Source organism: Asparagus officinalis, chromosome 7 (assembly GCF_001876935.1).
Source record: "Asparagus officinalis chromosome 7, Aspof.V1, whole genome shotgun sequence".
Taxonomy (NCBI): Eukaryota; Viridiplantae; Streptophyta; class Magnoliopsida; order Asparagales; family Asparagaceae; genus Asparagus; species Asparagus officinalis.
Window position 1 is genome coordinate 144,294,017 of NC_033800.1, and position 13,805 is coordinate 144,307,821.

Here is a 13,805-nt window from a genome sequence, read left to right on the forward strand (position 1 = left end):
AAAGCCGTAACCAGAAGGAAAAAATAAAAAATAAAAAGAAATAAGAAATAAGAAAAATACAAAAAATTATAAGTTAAGCTGTGCACATCAAGCTGAAGGGATTCTTGGTAGTCTTTTGGTGGAATCGTTGTATGATTTCAGTACTTTACTTCGCAGTTATGCTATGGTGACTACTACCCCTCTCCTTTTCTCTCTACAACAGGGGGAGGAAAAAACATATATATAGTGTGTACCTGCTATCATATCAAAATAAAACGTAAACTAAATCATTAAAGCTTTAGTGACAGCAGTAAAGAAAGGATCAAACAGAGGTAAAGAAAAAGGTGAAGAACAAAAAAGAAAAATTGTACACATATTTTCTTTAGGAATGATTTTGTGGTTTATCATTTAATTTAATTTATGGAACAGCTTGTCCTTGCTTAATCTTTTATTTTATCTGTCATATAAATGTATCGGGACAAACGATTCATGATAGGATCCATCAGAAATTAACTAAGCGCAGCTTGAGCCAAGAAGGACTCAATCCAAATGAAAGTAGTGCCTCATTTTACAAGGTGATGATAATATTGGAATGTTCTGAAATAGAGAGCTCTCATAATTGGATAAAGTTTCGAAACTACTTTTCATACTCCTATTTTGTTAAATACACAACAAAAATTTCTATCGTTAGTCACTCAGTCTTATTACTATCTTTTCTATGTGCTTGTTTGTCAAAATGCTCTTTAGGGTCTGCCATAACTAAATGATTATATCAATTAACAAAAAAAAGTTGAGCAATATCCGAATAAAATCAATTATGTTGCGCAGGACATCATAACATGCATTTTCAATAACAAATAAACAGATATCAGAATTTCATTTATATGGCTATAAAAGTAAGCAAACAAATTCCGAGTTTATGATTGCTACTTTGCTAGTATAACCATGTAAAAGAGTTTGATTCCAGTGTTCTGCTTTTGATTTATATCAAAACAATTTTTAAAAAGAAAAAGAAAGCCTACATCATAAATATATCATAGTTGATGCTGAAGTTTTATATTCTCAGATGATTGTAGGATAAAACACCTAACTCTGGTAGGATATGCTCCATTAATTGCACATCAGAAAAGAAACTCGAGCCTAATAACAATTTGTGATATCAAGAGGACATAGATTATAAGAGGAAAAGGAAATAAAGGAAAGGAGAACCTGTAGTCATACGTATTGGTTCTAAGAAGCTCGGCCAGAATAAATATCCTCTTGTCCATAAAACAAGCATACCTTTGTAGAGGATGCAAAGGCTGTCTTTACTTTGTGAGAAACTTTGCAATCTAAACAAAAATAGAGGTCATGGGTACAAGATTTAAACTATCTAAAGGATACTAGCTACCAGGAAAAACAAACTGTTAATGTTGTAATTTTGCACCCGATTCTAATGGACGAGATTATCTGCTATCAATGGATTTCGGCTGTGCTAGAGCTTCTATTATAGCATTTTATAGTATCTCTTACTGAATGTTAAAATAGGCCTGTATCTTTTTGTGGAGTGAAAGAGGAACACGAGAATGAGATGATGAGCAAGACAGTGAGAGGCTAAAACTCGAAAACAATCTGGATAGTGTTAGATGAATGAATTCTCCTCTTTCCAATGAAATTAGAAGAATCCAGAGAAGGGAGCTAATTCCTTCAAGAAAATGGTAATGCACACAAACATTTGTTCACATGTTTACTTTTCCCTTTTTTTTCCCTTCCGGTGTATGGAGATGTATGTGATTGTTTGACAACGGGTTGAAACAACTAAAAATATCCAAAAATCATGAATATGGCTCATGATATCATGAATTTTGGCATCTGCGTAACTATTTGTCAGCAGATCGAAAGAACTAAAAATGTCTAAAAATCATGGGTGACAGGTCATGATATTGTGAATTTTGGCATCCGCAAATTTATTTGCCTATAGGTCAAAATGACTAGAAACGTCAAAAATCATGGTATATAACTTATGAAATTAGACAGTTTAGACTTCATGAAATTATTTTCCAGTTGGTCACAATGATATAAAATAGTTAAAATTCATGGGGTATAGCTTCTGAAATATTAGAATTTGGCCTGTGCAAAATTACATATCTACAAGTCGACATAACTTTAAAAATGCCAAAAATCATGACTTATAGCTCATGAAATCGTGAATTCTGGCATTTGAAAAATTATTTGCTAATGTATTGAAATAACTAAGCATGACAAAAAATCTTGGGCTATAGCTTACAAAATATTAAAGTTTAGTCTCCGTGGAATTATTTGCTAATGGGTCGAAATGGATAAAAATGGTCAGAAATCATATATCCTTAAATCAAAAAGTTTGGGCTTTGTAAAATTATTTACCAATGATCGAAAATGACTAAAAATATCCTACAATTGTTGGTTATAGCTCAAGAAATCGTGAAGTTTGGCCTCCATGAAATTATTTTCTAATAGGTCAAAATGACTATGAATGCTAAAAATCGTGGGTTATAGCCTACGAAATCATGAATTTTAGTCACTATAAATATATTGGACTACTGGTCAGAATGACTAATAATAGCCAAAAATCATGGGTAATAGCTCATAAAATCTTTAATTTTAGCCTTCACAAAATTATTTGCCAACTGACCAAAATAATAGCTGAAAATTGTGGACTATAGCTAATGAACTTGTGAATTTTACTCTACATGACATTATTTACTAATGGGTTGAAATGACTAAAAATGTCCAATAATTATGGATTATAGGTCATAAACTTGTGAATTTTACCCTCTACAAATGTTTTAGCCAATGGGTTGAAACAACTTAAAATGACCAAAAATTATGGGTTGTAGCTAACAAAATCGTGAATTTTAGCCACCAAGAAATTATTTGACAATGGGTCTAAATGACTTAAAATGGCTAAACATTATGTTTTACAACTCACGAAATTGTGAATTTCCTCTGCGACATTATTTGCTAACTGGTCGAAATGACAGAAATGCTAAAAAACACGAGTTATACCTCATTAAATTGTAAATTTAGACCTTTGCAATATAATTTGACAATAATTCAAAATAATTGAAAATAGCCAAATATCATGCGTTATAGTCCAAGAAATCGTGAAAATTCACAGAAGCAAAATTATTTCACAACGCGTCTCAACAACGAAAACTGGCCTAAAATCGTGGGTAATAGCTTATGAAATAATGAATTTTGGCCATCAAAAAATTATCTATCTATGGGTCAAAATAACTAAAAATGGTAAAAATTTAATAATTATAGTTCATAAAGTCATGATGTCACTCACCGGGCCCATGGGTCTGTTGGCGCGTGTAATCCGTAGGACCCACCGAGAGCAACTCGATGTTGGCTAACCACTTTGCCAAAATGCTAGTACTAGTTGTTCTTGAGCCTTAGGCTTTTTTCTATTTAAGCCACTAATATTTCTTAACACTAGTCTATGTGGGACTAAAGTGAGGGTGTCACAATCACCCCCACCTTACAAAGACGACGTTCTTGTCGTCACGATATGACAATTGGCACATCCCAGTATCATTTGCCAAGCGATGTAGACTCTAGAGGTGACTCCTACGGGCTCTAGAGATGACTCTCACTGCATCCACGTGGTGTAGTACTTAGCCCCGTATAGTACTTAGCTCCACACTTCCGACTGGCAACGGTTCTGATAATTTTTGTCACGCCCTGGGCCCACGGGTGTCACGACCCCAATTTTCGGACCTAAAAGGAATATTGGAGTCGTACTAAATCTATGAAAAATCCTCCAAAAATACATACTCATTAAAATATCATAACAATAATCTCTTCATTGAACTAAAACCAACAATAAATATTCTTTATAATCTCAAAAGTCAATATTAATCCAATTAACTTGATAATAACAAAAATTCCTCAACTTAATATAGAACTCAACCTAAGGGAAATATTTTATTATTACAAAGCTTCCAATATCAACTAAACATCAAAGACTTTATCAACCTTAACCTAGAACATAATAACAATCCTGAATTTTATTCCTTGCCCCGTTCTAAGAATTTGACAAATAAATCTTCTACTCCACCTAATCCCGAGTCTCTGAAAAGAATAGAAATAACACAATGAGTTCACAGCTCAATAAGTGGATAAATTCATACATTAAACACTGGTTTTGTAAAAAAACAAATTGACTTTATATGCAAAATACTAAAATAGTAAAAGTTTATAATGCAATATTTTAAAAATGTAAAAGTGCAATGGAAATAAGCAGGTCACGTCTTAATGCGGTCAACACTTCGATACTCCGGTTGACTTGGTAAACCCCACTATTATTAAACCCATAGTTCCGGGACGGTGACCCAAACTTGGGCTCTTAGCGCTAAAATAGAAACTTCATAGAGGCAAGTTGAGCCCTGTTTTAATAACTTGCCTATATCCGACATATATCGGTATATTGACTTGAGATGCATATGTTTAAAAAGACAAATGAACAAAGTTCATATAACCAAGTATGTTATACAAAAATACCAAAGGCCAACCAACAGTGAAATCAATCAACCGCATATGCGTCTCAACCTACTACTATATGAAAAGACATAACAATTGACAAAGAAAATAAGCATAAGCTTATACCAAATAACCATGTGTGTCACCTCCAAATCAACATTTAACATGTGAGTAAATCACACAAAAGGATATAATCTATCAGAAATAAATTCGCGTATAATTTATATAATTTTATATGAAAAATACACAGTGCACAATGCATGAATTCACCACTTACCAAATACAAAAGACTATCATATTACCAATCACGATGCCTCCTCGAAATCACTTGGGATTCCTATATAATATATACAAATAACCATCAATATATACATCCTACCAAATACTAATGCATGTAAGCTATTCAAACAATCTATGCCATATAATAATCTCGGTACATTAGTAGTTTACTAAACTCTACTAGCTTTTCTTTTAAAGACCATATCTTGTTGACGTCTAACCAAAAAGAAATTTAGCTTTTGATGCATTATATGCCCCTCAAATAGTTGCGCACAAAATCTATTTTATACTTAAAATATAAAATATTAAAGTACCCTAATTCTAAACCCTAACAATCTTGCAACTTTGTTGCAGTAAAAGACGTGGTAGTTCATGGCTGAGAAGATCAACAAGAAGAATCTGTAGGTATTTTCCTTTTTTTTTATAAATTGATTTTCATAATCATGGTTTAAAATCATTATAACTATTTTTGCTCACAGGCTACTACAAAAGCTGAAAACTATTGCTCATGCTTTCTCCTTCCGCCTGACATTATTGTTGATATACTATCGAGATTACCAGCAAAGACTATAGCCACTTGACCCAATTAAATTAATATATTGAATGGTTAGATCAATGTGCAAACTTCTGCATAAACATATTCCTAAAGATAGTATAACAAGATATACCTTGCTTGATGATCAAACACCCGTCGCCTTCCCCCTTAAGATGATGATTTTCTCTTAAAGAAAGACGAGACCTTAGGGGTTTTTTTTTTTTTTTAGTGTGCGGCTAAACAGAGACGGGAGGGAGAAGAGTGGATGACGGAAAACAAGTAGGATTTTGGGTATTTATAAAGGCCCTCTTTTTTTACTAATAAACCCTCTAACAAATTATGCACAAAAGTCCCTTTACTTTTCCATATATATTCCATATATTTACATAGCCAATAACTTAGTATTATTACAACGGGCCCGTTGGTGCATGCAAGCCGTGGCACCCACCCAGAACAACTCGATGTTTTTTTTTGTAAATGAAAAATTTTATTCATCTCCAAAAATAGGAATTATGTACATCAAGAATCTCTACTCAACAGTGAGATATCAGATATGAGACTATATTACATAAAAGCACAAATCTCAGGTGGGAAATTCAGCCCCACAAGTATGACAAATTAATTCATTTCTTGTGCACCTCCTGTGTTTGCACCTCCTTCTCCTTAATTGTACTCTAAATAGAGAGCCCCCATTCCCTGCATTCAGATGACTGAGAATTCAAAATGACAGTGAGGATATCTAACTTGATATTCTTCATTAGAATTTCAGGAGTTTTACTCTTCAGTTTGAAAATTCTGCAGTTTCTTTCATTCCATATAGCGTAAACTGTTGCAGCAAATGCCATCTTCTTAATCTTTTGTTTCATACCCTTACCCCTCAACCTGAAAATGAACCAGTTCAAGAGGGTAGGCCAGTCACAAGATCTCCATTTGAAGTTGAGCCATTCCATAAAACTATTCCAAACCTTATTTGACAAAGTGCACTCGAAAAAAGGTGATTTCTGCTCTCTGAGATAGGACAGTCACAAAGCTTACAGACAGAAGTCTGAATAATTCCATGTCTGAGGAGTCTGTCTTGAGTTTGAAGCTTATCCTGGACTGCCAGCCATAGTATGAACTGGTGCTTTGGATAGCTTAATTTTTTCCAAACTGTATCATGCCATGCCACTTGAGATGTAATAGGTGACAACCTGGAATATATGTCAGAGAGTTGAATTTTTGATTTGCTACAGCAAGAATTGAGAAGCTGAATGAGGTTATCAATCCCTCCGCACAAATAAATACATTTATCTCTGATGCTCAATAATTGTTTCCACATCCAAGAGTCTCCCTTTCTAGTTTTTACCATCCAAATGCTACTATTTTTCAGATAATTTTCATGGGACCATTTAATCCACAAAAGCTCCTTGTTCATGTGAATACTCCACATGATTTTGAGGGCAGTAGCAGTGTTCCAAAGTCTTGCCGAGAAGATTCCCAACCCTCCATTTTTCTTTTGAACACAGACATTACCCCATGATACCAGAGAAGGTTTAGAAGTATGTTCTGATTTGCCCCATAGAAAACACCTACATAGCTCATCAATTTTTTGTAGCACTTTTACTGGAAGGATGTAGCTAGATGTCCAGAAAATTTGAATACCCAAAATAATACTCTTAATAATCTGTAATCTTCCAGCATAAGACAGTGATTTGTTCTTCATACAACTCTGGAACTAGTTTGATATCCTCAGGAGTAGAGGGTTGCAATCAATGTAAGACATCCTCTTACTTATGAGAGGAAGGCCTAAGTATCTGATTGGAAGAGAACCTTCAGGGAACCCCAGTGAATTACTAATATCATGCTTAGTTTCATCAGAAACTCCACCATAATAGATAGAGCATTTTGCAGGGTTTGCTTCTAAACCAGAGCATGCTCCAAAATATTCAACACATTGATAAATTCTATTCACTGAATAAGGATCCCCTTTGCAGAAAAGAAGGAGATCATCAGCGAACACTAAATGTGTTATATTTAGATTTTTGCACTTGGGGTGAAATTTGAAATTTTTATCATCTTTCAGCTGGTTCAACATTCTAGTCAGGTATTCCATGCCTAGAATGAACAGGTAGGGGGAAAGAGGATCCCCTTGCCTTAGACCTCTTTCACCCTTGAAAAATCCATGTAAGCTACCATTCAGAGAGATAGAATAATTTAGTGTGGAAATACATCATATAATCCATTTAATAAAACCCAGTGGAAAACCCATATATGTCAGAATGTCTTGAATGAAGTTCCAACTTATAGAATCAAATGCCTTCCTGATGTCTATATTGATCATAACTCTTGGTGACAGATGTTTCCTTCCATAGTTTTTGACCAGCTCATGTGCAAGAAGGATATTATTTGATATTTGCCTGCCTTTTACAAAGGCACTTTGAGCTTCGTTAACTAAACTTCCCATAACTGCCTGTATTCTTGTTGCTAAAATTTTTGAAATGATTTTATAGAGGCAGTTACAACATGATATGGGTCTGAAATCAGCTGGGGTTTTAGGGCAATGTACCTTTGGAATGAGAGTGATCGAGGTTGAATTCAAAGCTCCTAATAGCTTTCCAGATTTGAAGAATTCCCCAATTGCTAAAGTAATATCCTCCCCAATGATTGACCATGCAGATTTGTAAAAATAAGCATTGAACCCATCGGGCCCTGGGGCCTTATTGTCAGGCATTGAGAAGATGGCAGCTCTAATTTCTTCACTTGTGACTGGTTTAGAAAGTTCTCTTGCTTGATTAGAATTCAGACATGCTCCATTTTGTATAATATGTTTATCAGGTTTATCAGTATGGATTGCAGTCCCCATTAGACTTTTGTAATAAGAGACAAACTCATTTACTATCTTCTCACCATCAGTAAGCCTATCTCCATGGCTGTTATAGAGAATTGAGACTCTATTGTTGTGTCTATTTGCCTTAATAGCAGAATGGAAAAGTGTAGTATTTCTGTCACCTTGAATACTCCAGGCAGTTCTTGCTTTCTGCTGGTAGAAAGAAATTTCATGATCCAAGAGTTTGTTATATATAACAATAAAATTCCTTTCCTGACAGATAAGTGAATGATTGGGGGGATCATCTTGAAGTTTCTTTTGAATTTCCTCCATTCCAATTTTTGCTCTTATGACTTGCTCACTTATATTACAAAAGTGTCTTCTATTCAAGGACTTCAGAGCTCCTTTCAACCTTTTTAGCTTTGTGCAGACAGAATACATGTGGAATCCATTGATTTGAGAAAGCCAAATATCAGACACAGTGGGTAGAAAATCAGCATGCTTCGTCCACATATTAAAAAATCTGAATGGCTTCTTACCATAAGAGCAGTCTTCATAAACTGAGATTACGCCAGGAGAATGATCAGATAGCCTGGGAACCATGAACTCCACATGACTAGAATTTAGTTGTTGAATCCAGTTATCATTTACAATAGCTCTGTCTAAACGGCCCCAAACTCTTGTATCCGGGTCTTGTTTATTGTTCCATGTGTAAAAACACCCCAAAGTTTTCATATGAGAGAGTTGACAATCATCAATGAAAGATCTGAAATCCAAAGTGTCAGAGTCAGTTACTGGTGATCCTCCCAGTTTCTCTTCATTACATAAGACTGCATTAAAATCACCAAAAATAATCCAAGGCATGCTTCCAATTGATCTATGTATAAGGGATAATTCTGACCACAGATCCTTTCTAGCTTGCATATTATTGTATCCATACACAGATGATATGATACTTGAGAATCTTCCATCAGTAGAGGTAACCCTACAAGTTATCTGTTGACTTGAGAGGTCCAGCTGTTGAATGTTTAGAAGTTTAGAATCCCATAATATTAGAATCCTTGCCTTCTCAGAATTGTTCACATTTGAAAGCCATTCCCAATCTTTAGCAATTCTTTTTGTAACCACCTTGATATTATTTTCCTTAATCTTTGTTTCCAGAAGAGAGATAAAAGACAAGTGATAGAGATGCAAATGTTGTTTAACCAACAACTGTTTAGAGGGTTTATTTAACCCTCTCACATTCTAAAAGGATAAGTTCATTTAAAGAACAGTCCTCCTCTATCAATTGTAGAGGGGTCAGAATCCAAAATTTCCAAATATAGGAAAGAATTTCCAGCATTCTTACCGCCAGACTTTATAGTATTATCTCCAGATTGGGAAACAACACCAAGAGAGTTTCCAGACAACTTGGATTTATTACCTTGAACATGTCTCCATGGATTATATGCATAAGAACCATCAGATACAGGTAGTTGGCTGTGCACAACATGCACAACTCTTTGCTCAGTTTCCTTCTCTTGAACAGGTTTACCAGTACTCACATTCAAATTTGACATTCCTTCAAGATTCCCCCCATGCTGTAATTCATGTACAGACTGTGGAGATTTACCAATATTACCAGACAGTTCATGTTTTCCAGTGTGAGTAGACACAACTCCTGTATTTGAAGATTCCCCTAAAACATGCACCACATGCACAGGAGACTGGTAATCCCTAGTGTTCATATGCTCTTGTACTACAGATTTTCCCTTATTTACCTCTTCATCTATATCTTTATTTGCATGGAGTATGGAACCAGATTGACTATTGTTTCCAGTAACTTGTTTCTTAGGAATCCATTTCTGCATTTTAGTTCTCTTATTGCAAAAACTAGTATCATGACCCACAAATTTGCAATAATCGCACCATCTTGGCTTAAACTCATAAACCACTCTCTGATTATAGGATTTACCATTAGGTCCTTATATGGTGACATGGTCAGGTAGGGGGGATGGCAATTTAATCTCTACCATGACTCTAGCATATGACAGCCTTTGTTTATTTGCTGTTAACATGTCAGTAGCAATATGTCTCCCAATTAAGCTGGCAATTTTACTTATACCTTTGGAATACCACAGATTTAATCTCAAAGCAGGAAGTTGAATCCACAAGGGGTAAACACACTCATCAGTTTTATTATTTTCTTCATCTATAGACCAAGGTTTTAATAGTATTGGTCTTGATCCAAAAAACCAGGGTCCCTTACAAAGAACCTCATTCATTTCATCTTTCCCTTTGAATTTGAACAGAAACAATCCTGCCTTTAATAGACAGATTTCTGGAGATTGAGGCCATACCTTGTGCACATAGCTTTCCATAGCTTTGAAACTTGCATTCAAACCAAGAACTTGCCCCACAACAGAGGAAGACCACATTGAAGCTCCTTCATTCCATTCCTCTTCATCAAAAACCACTGAATCAGTTGAGACAGAAGGCAAAAAATCCAGTACAATGCCATTCTCAGGCCTCCTGTTATCTGAAAATAGGCTACTCCAACTCTTAGCAGGGATTTTAGATTTCTCTAAAAGAGGATCATAAGATTCATCTGAATTGACTTTATTTTCCTTATTTCCAGTCAGTGAAACATCATTTTTGTTTGAATTCAAAGAATCAATGGTTGAATTCAAAATCACAGGCCCAGAGCTAAGTAAAGAACCAGATGGAAACTCAGAATCGGCCTCCTCTGCCCAAGAAACCCTAGCAGAGTTCTTCCCGCCATTACAAGAATTTGAAGACTTACAGGGGTCCTCCGTTGGGGATAGCTGACGATCTTGAATTCCCGCCATCAACGAAAGATTTTGAGCTCCCTTCTTCAGAGAAGACATTGAATCAAGATTTGATCCATTTAGGGAACTTGAAGCTAACAAAATCTCTGTCATCAATTTGGATTTCCTCGCTCCCTTTGGACCCATCGATCCCATGGGGAAACTATCTTCATCCTCACTATCAACAGAATTTACCTCCAAACAGTCAGCATGATCGATCGGAGATGAGATTGAAGCTCCTAATCCCGATTTGAGGATCTTTTTCCCGCTAAACTTTTTCTTCTTCGCCATTGAAAAACTCAGCAGTTGCGTATGTTAGCAGGAAAAAACCGCCTGCTAACATGCGCTGTAACCGCTCGTATGTTAGCCAACTCGATGTTGGCTAACCACATTGCCAAAATGCTAGCACTAGTTGTTCTTGGGCCTTAAGTTTTTCTCTATATAAACCACTAATATTTCTTCACACTAGTCTATGTACGACTAAAGTAGGGGTGTCACACATGAATTTTGACATCCATAAAATTATTTATCAATGGGTCAAAATGACTAATAATAGCCAAAATTTTTGATTTTTGCTCATGAAATCATGTTTTTGGCCTTCCCGAAATTATTTGCCAAAGGACAGCCGAAAATTGTTTGCAATAGCTTATGAAATCATCAATTTTGGCCTTCGCGAAATTATTATTGGTGGGTAAAAATGATTGAAAATGGTAACAAGGCTTGAGCTATAGCTCATTTAATCGTGAATTTTTGCGTACATGAAATTATTTGACAATAGGTCAAAATAGCTAAAGTAACAAAAGATGATAGATTATGGATCATAAAATCATAAATTTTAGTCTCCACAAAATTATTGGCTGATGCTTCGAAATGACTAAAAATGGTAAAAAATCGTGTGTTCTAACTCACAAAATAGTGAAGTTTGGTCTTTGAGGAATTATTTTCCAATGGGTCAAAATGAATAAAAATAGCCAAAAATCATGGGCTATGGCTCATAAAATTATAGAGTTTTGTGATAATCACATTTTATTACAATTTTTATACCCTCATTATCTATTTTATATGAATAAATATACCACTAATAATTGCTTTTATCTGTTAATTGCAGGTTAATGATGAATAAATCTCAAACTCCAATATCTCAACAAAAACCCCTTGATTTAATGAAGAAATGAAGCCCATGAAGCCAAAGGAATTCTTTCAAATAATTCAAAGCCCAATGGAAAATCAAGAGAAAATGCCAAGCCCAAAAGTCCAAGCCAAAGCCCAAGACACAAGCCCAAAAGCAAAATACAAGAGTTCTGCGGACAGCAACAGGAGAAGAGCAGGCATCGATGCCTGCATCGATGGGGGCATCGATGCCCGCATCGATGCCTGTATCGATGCCCGCATCGATACCCCTATCGATGCGGGTATCGATACGGACGTCCAGGCAGTTACAATCCAATGGCTGATTTTTGTTGGTTTTGGATAAGATTTGAATCCAATGGCTCTCATTCACTGATGTTTACTATAAATAGGGGTAGAGAGTGAGGGGTTAGAGGTGTGAAAATTTTGTAAACTCCTTTTGGAGAGGAGGGCTACTCTTAATTGAGAAGGCCTTCCAAAAATTGTAACTTTAGTTGCAATTAATAAAAATAATTTTTTCACCACTTTAAATATTTCTTCTCTTTGTTGGATGATGAAGATGGAGATGAAGAATTATTTAGAGGTTTGCATTTTCTTTCCTTTTTCTCTTTTATTTCCTTTTTATTGCTTATTAGTGTAGATTTATTTCTATGCTTGTAGTTTAGATTTTATTTTCTTGTTAAATAGCCAAGAGGCTAGAACCCTCTTGCCTTAGATTTATTTCATGCTTATAGAATAGATTTAATTTCTTGCATTTAATTCTTGCAATTTTATTTTGTAGTTTAGATTTTGCACTTTATTTTGTAGTTAGATTTTAATTTCTTATACTATTCACCTTGAGGCTAGAACCCTCTTGGGTTTAGTTTTTCTTTTTGTTTATTTTTATTTTGTTTGATTCGCCTTTAGGCTAGAACCCTCTAGGGAATCACCCTTTTCTAAGAAGTGGGTTCAATTGTAGATTACCCATATCTATAATTGAATCCACCATCTTTAATTTCTTGCATTTTCTTTTATTCTTGAATTTTATTTTCTTTATTCTTGATTTTTATTTTCCTTTTCCTTCTTGCCTTATTGATCATATTCATTCTTTGTCACATCCACTCTCACTTATATCTCGTGCCGATTTACACACTATCACTTCCACTCTCTCTATCTCTCCACAATCACATTCACTTATCACTCCTACTTGTCACACACACAACATAAGAACCGATTTTATATTTTCTCCTACAAAACACCTTCCTCGTGGGATCGATATCTTAAATACTATAACTTGACACGGTTGTGCACTTGCAACCTTTTTGGTACATGTTTATGCCGCATCAAGTTTTTGGCGCCGTTGCCGGGGAAGGTGCTTAAGTAGGTTTTAATTATTTTGGTTCTTTAACTTGTGTGTTTTTTGTGAAGGAAACGCTTGGAGCTTGAAGATCGCGGATTGGAGAGCTAGGATTTGAAGATTTGCTTTCGGGTAAGTCCTCTTTCTAGTTTTTAATTACACCCTTTAGCTACTTCTTCACAATTAGAGACAATTAGGACTTAAAAAAAAGAAAGAATTTTATTTTTTTACCATAATAAAATTCATCCTCCACTTTGACATTTACTAACAAGATAATAAATTCAAACAAATCCCCCCTTCTCATTTGTTTGATTGTTAACCCTAATTAAAAAAAAAGATTTTTCTTTTCCATCCTTTTTAGTTGCTTTTAATTCATAGGGTTGCATTTCATATAGTGTAGGAATTCACCAAGTGATTTGAGCATCTTGATTT

The 13,805-nt window shown here is 35.0% G+C and overlaps 1 long non-coding RNA gene across 2 annotated transcripts in view; it reads right to left on the reverse strand.

Annotated features, from left to right (window-relative positions):
* LOC109850054 overlaps positions 1-5,536 on the reverse strand; it is a 6,475-nt gene extending 939 nt beyond the window's left edge. For both annotated transcript variants that reach the window (XR_002249312.1, XR_002249311.1), the window contains exons 1-2: positions 5,430-5,536; positions 4,760-4,819 (exon numbers count right to left, since the gene is read on the reverse strand). This is a non-coding gene — a long non-coding RNA (uncharacterized LOC109850054). The remainder of the gene's footprint in view (positions 1-4,759; positions 4,820-5,429) is intronic.